At 41.6% G+C, this 12,248-nt stretch overlaps 1 long non-coding RNA gene across 1 annotated transcript in view; it reads right to left on the reverse strand.

Moving 5' to 3' along the window:
• LOC135970419 (uncharacterized) overlaps nucleotides 1-12,248 on the reverse strand; it is a 122,630-nt gene that overhangs the window by 76,362 nt on the left and 34,020 nt on the right. Inside the window, exon 2 of the long non-coding RNA XR_010586095.2 lies at nucleotides 4,414-4,524. This is a non-coding gene — a long non-coding RNA (uncharacterized lncRNA). The remainder of the gene's footprint in view (nucleotides 1-4,413; nucleotides 4,525-12,248) is intronic.

Below are 12,248 nucleotides of genomic sequence, written 5' to 3' on the forward strand. Positions count from 1 at the left end.
CGATGGATAAGTAACGCCCGGCTCACCCACTACCAAGGACTACTACTAAATCCTATCAGGATAACCTTCCTGCCCCCAACGACCTTAAACCCTGCCTCGCTGCTGCCCAACCTGGACCTGGACATGCCGTTCCATGATTGCACCGAGATACTAGCTCAGGTGCACGGAGTTGGAGAGGACCTGCAGGACCGCCCACTCCTGACGCTAACCTCGTCTGGTTCACTGATGGGAGCAGCTTCATGCATCAAGGCCAGAGGTACGCTGGAGCGGCAGTGACTTCAGAGACTGAGGTAATCTGGGTGGGACCCCTGCCCCCGGGGACATCGGCCCAGAAGGCCGAACTGATAGCGCTCACCCAAGCTCTTACCTTAGGGGCAGGGAAGAAGCTGACAGTATGTACAGACAGCCGATATGCTTTTGCTACGGCGCACATACACGGGGCCATCTACAGGGAGCAAGGGTTACTAACGGCTGAAGGAAAAGAGATAAAAAAACAAGCAAGAGATCCTAGCCCTGTTAACAGTGCTATGGAAGCCAGAAAAGTTAGCCATTGTGCATTGCCCAGGGCATCAGAAATCAATCACTCCAACTGCTCAAGGCAACTTTCTGGCAGACCAAACTGCAAGAAATGTGGTAAAGGCTCCCAGCCAACTCCTTGCACTCCAGCTCCCTGACCCGGGCCCCCGGGACTTGCCACATTTCCCTGATTATTCAGAACAAGATCTCCAGTGGATTGACAAGCTTCCCCTGAAACAGATCCAGAATAGGTGGTGGACTGATACTAATGACCAAACCATCCTACCAGAAAAATTAGGACAACAAGTGTTAGAACACATCCACCGAACCACCCACCTGGGTGCTCGGCGGATGATAGACCTGATCAGACGCTCTAAGCTCAAATTCAGACATACAGCCGAGATGGCCAGCAGCATCGTGGCAAGTTGCAAAGTCTGCCAGCTTAACAATGCCTACCCCCAGTCCCAGGCTGCAGCGGGAACAAGGCTTAGAGGAACCAGGCCCGGTATCTACTGGGAAGTAGATTTTACTGAAATAAAGCCAGGAAAGTACGGGTATCGGTACTTACTTGTCTTTGTAGATACTTTTTCAGGGTGGACTGAAGCATTTCCAACCAAAAGAGAAACCGCTCAGGTTGTAGCAAAGAAAATTCTGGAAGATATCCTCCCCAGGTATGGCTTCCCTGTCCAGATAGGGTCAGATAATGGGCCGGCCTTCGTCGCTAAGGTAAGTCAGGATTTGGCTTCCATCCTTGGGGCAAATTGGAAACTACATTGCGCTTACAGGCCCCAGAGTTCAGGACAGGTAGAGAGGATGAATCGGACCTTAAAAGAGACCTTAACTAAATTGACTATGGAGACTGGCGCTAATTGGGTGGTCCTTCTCCCCTACGCTCTGTTCCGGGCCCGTAATACCCCTTACAGACTGGGCCTTACCTCTTACGAAATCATGTATGGCAGACCCCTACCCCTGGTTCCCAGTCTAAAAGATGATCTACTCAAATCTGAAACAGAAAATGTCTCTGAACTCTTATTTTCCCTACAAGCCTTGCAGAAAATTCATCAAGAAATCTGGCCCAAGCTGAAGGAACTATATGAGACCGGTCCCCCACCGACACCCCATCCGTACCAGCTGGAAGACTAGGTCCTGGTTAAGCGACACCGACAAGAGACCCTAGAACCCAGGTGAAAGGGACCACTCCAGGTACTCCTGACCATCCCCACCACCCTGAAGGTAAAAGGCATCACGTCGTGGATCCGCTACACCCACGTCAAGCCAGTGGACCCAACCTCCGACCTTCTAGGACCAATCACAGCAGTGGCTGAAGCACCGGCCACGTGGACTGTGGACAGAGCTAAGAACAACCCCTTAAAACTCACCCTGTGCCGGCAATATAGCTCACTGCAAACATGCAATTAGGTAGTCTAGCCCTAACGTTAGCCGCCCTAGTGGCCGCTGGGGAAAACACCAAACCAGCACCTAAACCCCAGTCAGGAGAAGTTTCCCTACTGCTTCTCAGGAACCAATTCCAGCCTCTGCAGCATCACTGCAGTGCCCCCTAATATCACCCTAAGGGCTCCGCCGGGCATATTCTTCTGGTGTAATGGGACATTATCTAAGGACCTATCTAGTCCCTCTGTTACCAACCTACTGTGTCTTCCTGTCACATTAGTTCCCCGGTTGACTCTACTAACTGCTGGCGAGTTCCTAGGGTACACCGGTAACTGGACTAGTACTACTATTCACCCAGTCCCTAGACCGAGACCTGCACGAGCCATATTTCTCCCCCTCATTGCAGGAATCTCCCTCACCACATCCCTCATTGCGGCCGGGATGGCGGGGGGAGCCCTAAGTCACACCCTCATAGAAAGCAACAAGTTGTACCAACAATTTGCCATTGCTATGGAGGAGTCAGCTGAGTCCCTTGCATCCCTTCAGCGGCAGCTCACGTCCCTAGCTCAAGTAACCTTGCAGAACCGGAGGGCCCTAGACCTACTCACTGCAGAAAAAGGTGGTACATGTATGTTTCTAAAAGAAGACTGTTATTTCTACATAAATGAATCAGGGCTTGTAGAAGACCGGGTCCAACAGTTACGCAAGTTAAGCACTGAAGTAAAAACACGGCAGTTTGCTTCAGCTGCAGACCAATGGTGGAATTCCTCTATGTTTTCTCTGTTAGCCCCCTTCCTTGGACCCCTGCTAAGTCTACTATTTCTGCTAACTGTAGGACTTTGTGTTGTTAACAGAATTTTGCAGTTTGTCAGAGAAAGGTTTGACACCATTCAGCTCATGGTCCTCAGAGCCCAACACCAACCTGTAGATGCTGAAACAGAGTCAGACTTATAAGACCCAAGATTGGCTCTAGAGTTACCTGAAAAGAAGGGGGGAATGAAAGGAATGAGGCACATCCCCCATATATCTCCCAACTTCCTGAGCCCAGCACAAACACATTCCTCCATATTTCTTTCAAACTTCAGAAAAACATCACCTGGGAGATCTCCGATAAGGAATGCTAAATGTAGAATGGTAACCAATTGTAATGCTGTAACCGAGAGAATTACCTTGTTCCCTATAACTTTACATATCCTGTTTACATTGGGCTATAAAAAGCAAGCACTCGCATTGTTCGAGGCCCTCTTGTATGCTGTGGAATGGAGGGACCAAGTTCGAACTTGCAGTAAAGATCCTTGCCGCTTGGCTTTGACTCTGGACTCTGGTGGTCTTCTTTGGGAAACAAATGGTCTGGGCATAACATTACCACTTACCCGTCTCAGAATTCAGACCTGTCCTCAGAATGCTACAGGTTCCAGTCCATTTGAGTTCCTGTGTGGACACTCCTTTTTATTAAGTCACAGTCTCATTCCAGACACCAAAACAACTTGGACTACACCCCAAAAAACTTGTCATCCCTACTATCTTCTGTCTAGTCATACTCCTATTCACTGTTCTCAACTACTCAAAAATGCCATGTGTAAACACTTGTGTTTACACTGCCGGTTTATACTGTTTCTCCAAGCCATCACAGCTGATATCTCCTGGTGCTATCCCAAACTGCCACTCTAAATTCTCTCTTAAAGTAAATAATCTTTGCTGGCAAGGCTATGCTGAACATCCTTGGGCATTCTCTAATTAGATATCCTAGGTCCTTCCAATTCTTAGTCCTTCAATACCTGTTTTTTCTCCTTCTGTTACTCAGACCTTGTGTCTTCCATTTAGCTTTTCAATTCATACAAAACCACATCCAGGCCATCACCAATCATTCTATACAACAAACGTTTCTTCTAACAATCCCACAATATCACCCCTTACCACAAAATCCTTCAGCTTTATCTCTCCCACTCTAGGTTCCCACGCTGCCCCTAATCCCGCTTGAAGCAGCCCTAAGAAATATCACCCAGTCTCTCTCCATACCACCCCCCAAAAATTTTTGCTGCCCCAACACTTCAACACTATTTTGTTTTATTTTTCTTATTAATATAAGAAGGCAGGAATGTCAGTCCTCTGAGCCCAAACCAAGCCATCGCATCCCCTGTGACTTACATGTATATATACCCAGATGGCCTGAAGTAACTGAAGAATCACAAAAAAAGTGAAAATGCCCTGCCCCACTTTAACTGATGACATTCCACCACAAAATAAGTGAAAATGGCTGGTCCTTGCCTTAAGTGATGACATTACCTCATGAAAGTCCTTTTCCTGGCTCAAAGAGCTCCCCCACTGAGCATCTTGTGACCCCCACTCCTGCCCACCAGAGAACAAACCCCTTTGACTGTAATTTTCCTTTACCTACCCAAATCCTATAAAACAGCCCCACCCTTATCTCCCTTCACTGATTCTCTTTTCAGACTCAGCCCGCCTGCACCCGGGTGATTAAAAAGCTTTATTGCTCACACAAACCTGTTTGGTGGTTTTTTTCACTTCTTTTGTGATTCTGCAGTTACTTCAGGCCATCTGGATGTATTCATGCAGGTCACAGGGGATATGATGGCTTAGCTTGGGCTCAGAGGCCTGAAAGACACATTAAAAGGAGAAAAGGCATACAAATTTATTACACACATACACACAGGGGCCTCAAAAAGTATGGCTTGAAGAAGTATCGGATGATCAAAGTTTAAGGAGTTTTGAGCCTCAGAAAGAAATGGTAGCTTGGGGGTCTCTGAGGAGGGGTGGTGACAGGTGATGTGATATTGAGGGGAGAAAATACATGAGAAAAGGCTGTCTTGTTATGCAGAAATGTCTCAGGTAGCAGTACTCAGAAGAATAGGTGGTATTCACCTCTTTAAAATTTTTCCAGTGAGTTAATCTTTCTCATTTTATGATATTATAAGGAAGAGGCCAAGAACATTGCATTCCTTCTGAAGAACTTCCCTCAGTCAGATGAGGGAGCTTCAGAGAAAGCCCTTCCTGGATTTGCTGTTCCCCAGGTGCTATCAGTTTGAAGTCCAAAGTTGCATATTTTGGAGTATCATTTACTAAGCCCCAAAAAGATCATGAGGGTGGAGCCCTCATAAATGGAATTAGTGCCTTATAAGAAGAGACGTGAGAGAGATGGCTTATCTCTGTCTACCATGTGGGAATACAGTAAAAAGGCAGTTGTCTGAAAACCAGGAAGAGGGCCCCACCAGACACTGAATCTGCTGGCCCCTTGATCTTGGACTTCCCAATCTCCAGAACTGTGAAAAATAATTTTTTTTTAATCCAACAATGTTTAAGCCACTCTGTCAATGATATTTAAACATATATACATACATACATACATACATATTTTTTAAGAATAAAAATAAAATAAAGTGCCCGTGTACACCATCCATCTTAAAAATGTAGAATATAATTAGTATCTTTGAAGCCCCATGAGTGTACTCTTCACTGATGTCTCCCTGCCTCCATCACACCCTACAAACCCAGGGGTAACCAAACTCTTGTAATTTTAGTTAGTCATTCTCTTTCTTTCCTGTATAGCTTTACCACATATGCATGTATCCCAACACAGTATGTCTGATTTTTCTCTATATAATTTTGTACTTTATGTAAATGAATCACACAGTATGTTTCTGTGACTTGCTCTTTCACTAAACATTTTGAAATTCAAACACTAATGTATGAGGCTGTAGATCATGCTTTCTCATCCCTAGTTCATATTTTGCTGTGAGTATAACATAATTTGTTTATCTGTTTTGCTGTTAATGGATATTTTGTGCTTCAATAGCCAGTGCTGCTTTGGAATCTGTATGTGGTTCCTGGTAATCATGCATAAAAGTTTGTCTAGGGAATATATTGTAAGAGCCATTAAGGCTATTCCCATATATTCTGCTGCTGTTTCCTGTCAAAGTTCCTGTTAGGATTGCATTTCACTGCCCACTTAATTTAGGTGTGGCCATATTGGATTAATGAAATGTGAGCTAAGTGATGTGTGGCCTTTCTGGGAAGAAGTTTTGTAAGGCAATACGTGCAATGTTCTTTTCTCCCTTCTACAGTAACTGGAAGTGTTCTGCCTAGCAACTGCTTCATCAGCATGGGTCCACAAGTAAGGCTGACAAAGACATGGAGCTGACACTCCAGTCAAGCCACAATGACAATGAAGCAAGAGTGAAACAGAAATCTTTGTTGCTTTAAGCCACTTTGGGTATGTTGTCTAAAGCATTGTCTAGCTTATCCTTATACAAAAATTAGTATTGAGTGGATTTCTTTGGAAGACATCTATTCAATTTTAATAAATAATGTCAAGCTCTATTCAAAAGAGGTGGAGCCAATTTTAATACTACTTACCAAGAGTGGATGACAGTTACTGTTATTTCACAGCCTTGCCAATACTTAGTATTCTTAGACTATACTTTGCTCTGATAAAACCTTACAAAATGATGTCTATTGTTTTGATTTTTGTTTTCCTGAAGATTAGTGATACATTTTTATGTTTATTAGGTATTCAGGTTTCTTCTTCTGTGAAATGTCCATTTAGTTTATGCCTGTATTTCTATTGAGTTGCTTTCTGAATTTCTGTGCTGTTAATCATTTCTTTTGATTAAAATAAGTTCTTTAAATCTGCTCTCCGTGCCTCCTTATTCATTCTTCCTGTCTTATTTTTCTTGACAATATTTATTAGCATCTTATACATTATTTATTTACTTGTTCATTTATTGTATCTCTCTTAAGCTATGATGGCACCTCCATGAGGGTAGGGACTGTTTTTCCACTGGTAACTCCTCAGTGCCTAGAGATACATCTAGCACACAATAGGCATCAGGTTGAATGAATGAAAACGTACATGACCATTGAGTTTGTTGACCTTGGCCAGTTTCACCATATAGGTAAGTTTTGTCCTGAAATATACAGTTCCTTGAGCTTGATGTCTTACTGGCCTAATAGGGACCAGACTGAAGGTGGAGCTTTTCACTTCCACTGTCTGTTATGTCACAGCAATTGTTTCTTCCTCCCTTCTTTTATTAATTGAAATGTGGCAAATTTAATCTGATATTTTTAAAAGAGGGGGATAACCTTAGGTATGAAGTCCATTTGTGCAGATATATCAAAATCATTTAAAAAACAGATATTCACCTTGATATAATTTTTAACAAGTTCACACAGAGATTTTTCACATAAAATATCACTTTGGATTTCTTCACTTAAAGAACAAAATGAACATAAAATCTCCTGTGGCATCTTTTAGCAAACTACCTGCATGACAGACAAGTTCACAAAAGTTTTTCTTTAGCTACTCAGACTCTGTTCTGCTAACTTAGCCAGCACAATAAGAACACACATTTGGTGAAGTTCCCCTAAAGAAGTGTTGTTAAACACTACAAGGTGTTAAGTACAGAGTGCCAGGAAATGTGTTGATATCTTTATTACAGTCTGTGTTTTTGGAACAGAGCACTTATTCTGGTAACTATGGCTGAGCATGTTGTAAACCAAGAGCTGTAGCCTTGAAATATTGAACATGGTAGAAATTTTAGCGTACTGGAGTCTATGATGAGATCCATACTAGCAAGGGCATCTGAATGCCACCTGGAGATATTTTTTTCTACTCTCCTGCCCTGCCACAGCCTTCAGTAACTGTTACCACACATGTGGTGAAGACCTCATGTGTCTCATTTAGATGTCTCTTCTCTCTCCCATCCCATCCCCAACCTGAGTATCTTGTACTTGATGAAGGTCCATAGGAAAGAGTTGATGAATGGTTGTAGATTCTTCTGTGGCTACAACTTCTAATCCATCATGGCAGCCTATATGTAGACATTGAATTTCTTCTAAGTTTGACTGGTTTCTTCTTTACCTATATATGGGAGATTCCTCCACCATCTGCTCTTGTGCTAGGGAGGAAAAGGGCCATGGATCTCTTCTCTCCTAGGAAGGTGTAATATAGGAACCAACCAACATTTTTTCCCACTACTGTACTCTCAGCAATCTTAATACCTCATTTTTGACACCAGATGTATGGGAGTTTCTTCCACATTAACCAATTCTCTGACAGCAGATGGATGTCCTACCATTCAACTTAATTCTCCTGGAGATAGCACAGACTCCACAGGTGAATGGCTCAGTCCCACAATACTTCAACCCATCTCAGATGCCAATTGCAAGTAGTAAGCTCCCAGTTACCCACAACTTCTGTCTGACTTGGCTACAAATCAAAGATTCCCACAATCCTCTCTTTGGGGTTGATCACTTGCTAGAGTGGCTCATGGAACCCAGGAAAACAGTTTATTTATTGTTGGTGATTTATTGTTACAAAGGATATATTAAAGAATGCAAATAAATAGCCAGATAAGGAGATATACAGGGTAAGTCTGTGAGAAGAGGTGCAGAAGTTTTATGCCCTCTTTGGCTGTGCTACCCTTACCTCCATATGCTCAATAACTCAGAAGCTCTTTAAACTTTGTCCCTTTAGGTTGATACAGAGGTCTTATTACATAGGCATAATTGATTAAAGCAATGGCCATTGGTGATTGACTCAATCTTCAACGTCTCCACCCTGGTGAGGTGGGACAAGAAAAGCTGAAAGTCCCAGCCCTCTAATCTCAGGATTGGATCCTCTGGAAAGCTGCTCCCATCCTAGGATATGCAGGGAACCCCCAGTTATACTAGCCATCTCACTAGACTACAGAAAGACACATCATTTTAGAGATCTCAAGGGTTTTGGGAGCTGTATACCAGGAAACTGGATGAAGACCAAATATATATTTCACAATATCACTGTGAAAGACTCACCGCTTTTCAGGAATTAGTTCATTTGGGTTTCTTTAAGTCCTCAGATCTCTGAATTGATTTTTGTTTTGTTTTATTTTGTTTTTTTAAATTATAGTTCTTTGGCTGACATGCTTATTCTTATTGTTAGGGTGTGTATTAGTCCATTTTCATGCTGCTGATAAAGGTATACCCAAGACTGGGAAGAAAAGAGGTTTCACTGGACTTATAGTTCCATGTGTCTGGGGAAATCTCAGAATCATGGTGAAAAGTAAAATGTACTTCTTACATGGAGGTGGCAAGAGAAAATGAGGAAGAAGCAAAAGTGGAAACTCCTGATAAACCCCTCAGATCTCATGAGACATATTCACTATCACGAGAATAGCACGGGAAAGACCAGTTTCCATAATTCAATTACCTCCCCCTATGTCCCTCCCAAAATAAATGAGAAATCTGGGAGATACAATTCAAATTAAGATTTGGGTGAGGACACAGCCAAACCATATCATTCTACCCCCTGGCCCCTCTAAATCTCATGTCCTCACATTTAAAAACCAATCATACCTTCCCAACAGTCCCCCAAAGTCTTAACTCATTTCAACATTAACCCAAAAGTCCACAGTCCAAAGTCTTATCTGAGACAAGGCAAGTCCCTTCTGCCTATGAGCCAGTAAAATCAAAAGCAAGTGAGTTACTTCCTATATACAATGGGGGTACAAGTATTGGATAAATACAGCCATTCCAAATGGGATAAATTGGCCAAAACAAAGGGCACTAAGTCACTAGGCTGCACACAGCATGGGGACCCTGGGCCCAGCCCACAAAACCACTTTTTCCTCATGGGCCTCCAGGCCTGTGATGTAAGGGGCTGCTGTGAAGGTCTCTGACATAGGCTGGAGATATCTTCCCCATGGTCTTGGGGATTGACCTTAGGCTCTTTGTTATCTATGCAAATTTCTGCAGCCAGCTGGAATTTCTCCCTAGAAAATGAGTTTTTTCTCTCACATACCCAAGCTGCAAAGTTTTTCAAACTTTTATGCTCTGCCTCCCTTATAAAACTGAATGCCTTCAACAGCACCCAAATCACATCTTGAATCCTTTGCTGCTTAGAAGTTTCTTCTGCCAGATACCCTAAGTCATCTCTCTCAACTTCAAAGTTCCACAAATCTCTAGGGCAGCGGCAAAACACCACCAGTCGCTTTGCTAAAACATAACAAGAATCACCTTTGCTCCAGTTCCCAACAAGTTCCTCATCTCCATCTAAGATCACTTCAGCCTGGAACTTATTTTTCATATTGCTATCAGTCTTTTGGGCAAAGCCATTCAACAAGTCTTTAGGAAGTTCCAAACTTTCCCACATTTTCCTATCTTGTTCTGAGCCCTCCAAACTCTTCCATCCTCTGCCTGTTACCCAGTTCCAAAGTCGCTTCCACATTTTTGGGTATCTTTTCAGCAACATCCCAGTCTACTGGTACCAATTTACTGTATTAGTCTATTTTCCCACTGCTGAAAAAGACATACCTGAGAATGGGAAGAAAAAGAGGTTTAATTGGACTTACAGTTCCATATGGCTGGGGAGGCCTCAGAATCATGGTGGGAGGTAAGATGCATTTCTTCACTTGATCTTAGCCAAAAGGCTGAGAAGCAATAATAAGATGCATTTCTTAAATGGCAACAGCAAGAGGAAATGAGGAAGAAGCAAAAGTTGAAACCCCTGACAAACCCATTAGCTCTCTTGAGACTTATTCACTATCATGAGAATAGCATTGGAAAGACTGGCCCCCATGATTCAATTACTTCCCCCTGGGCCCATCCCACAATACATGGGAATTCTGGGAGACACAATTCAAGTTGAGATTTGGGTGGGGACACAGCCAAACCATATGAGGGTAGGAGCACTCATCTCCAGTGACTTTCTAAATGGAAGTAGAAACTCTGCCATAGATATATGGACAAACATAAGCTTATAAATATTCCAAGTATATATTATTTTTCTGTGAATATTCTTAGGATGAGAAAAAGTGAGTCCTGAAACATTTCCAGGCACATGAAATATCAAAGGATAATATACGAGAATTAACAACCTTTAACTTCTCAGCTATCACATCTACTCTCTGAAATTAAAAAGTTCTAATTACCTGCCAAATGAGATAATACATTGATTAAATTTTATTTCTAATAGAAAAGCTAAAAATATTTAAAAACATGGAGCAATATTAATTCTTTAGAAACCATTGTGATACAAATATCGGGAATAATTTTTATTCAATTTATGAAGCCAGAAATGTTCTATATTCTGCTATATATAAAACAGTAACTTCAATTTTGTTTTGGTTACAAAAGAAGGAGTAATACCTTTTAATGGCATTTCTAGAATTTCCCTAGTTTATTTTTTTCTAACAGAGTCTAGATTATTGTGAGTTTTTGGGCTCTTGCTTTTTTCTTTCAATCATTTTGATATACATAATAAAAATAACAAAACCATTAGTTTATAATAAGTAAAAATGTTGAAGAAATCCTGAAATTCATTGCCTAATTTTTGTGTACAATATTCCAATTATTCGAACAAAAATCAAATGGAAACATGTATAATATTACATAACAAATGTGTAATATAAATACGTGTGTAATATATAATAATAGTAATATACATGGAGGAAGAATCATAGAAATAGAAGAGATCTTGGAAAACATCTGATGCAAAAATACTAATTTACAGAAGAAATTGAGACCCAAAAAGGAAAAGAGCTGTGTCTAAACTCATATAACTGATTGGTAGCAAAGCTAGGACTAGAAATCAAGTATTGTAGGTTCTTATACAAATTCTCTTTTCCTCTGCAATAAACTTGCCTCTCATGGTGTAATACACAGCTTCTTTAACTATTAGCAGAAGCTAGTTTGAGACTTCATAACTTTAAGCAGGAGAAGCCTAAAATCTCAGTGACCACCTATGGCTGCTTTCCTCTGAGAAACCTTCTCCACCCACAACAATGACTCTGCTTCAAGCAGCCATCGCACCAAGAATACTGACTCATATGTGAATGGATGTCTGACCCAAGCTTGGGCAAGTGCTAAGTTATCTGTGTTGGTAGAGCCCTGAGATAAAACAGATAGCACACTTGAATAAGATAATTGAGGAGAGTTCACTGAAAGGACTACTGACATATCAGTGGACAAACTATGTGCCTCTTTATTTTGCTCACAATGGTAGGGTAGTGAGTGCCCTTGGAAATGAAGGGGAAAGGCAAGGGAGCAGTTACCAGAACTCAGAATATATGTATACAATGTTTATATAATAGAATATACAATGTGTATATATACACAATTTATATATGTATACAATGTATATATAAACACAATGGAATATTATTCAGTCATAAAAAGAACAGAAATCCTGTCATTTGCAGCAATGTGGATGGAGCTGGAAGTTATTATATTAAGTGAAATAAGCCAGGCATGGAAAGACAAATATCCCATGTTCTTACTCATATGTGAGAGCTAAACAAAAAGTGAATCTCATGGAGGTAGAAAGTTCTTATTGGCTCTGATGA

The sequence above is a fragment of the Macaca fascicularis genome, chromosome 4, assembly GCF_037993035.2.
Source record: "Macaca fascicularis isolate 582-1 chromosome 4, T2T-MFA8v1.1".
NCBI classification, from domain to species: Eukaryota; Metazoa; Chordata; class Mammalia; order Primates; family Cercopithecidae; genus Macaca; species Macaca fascicularis.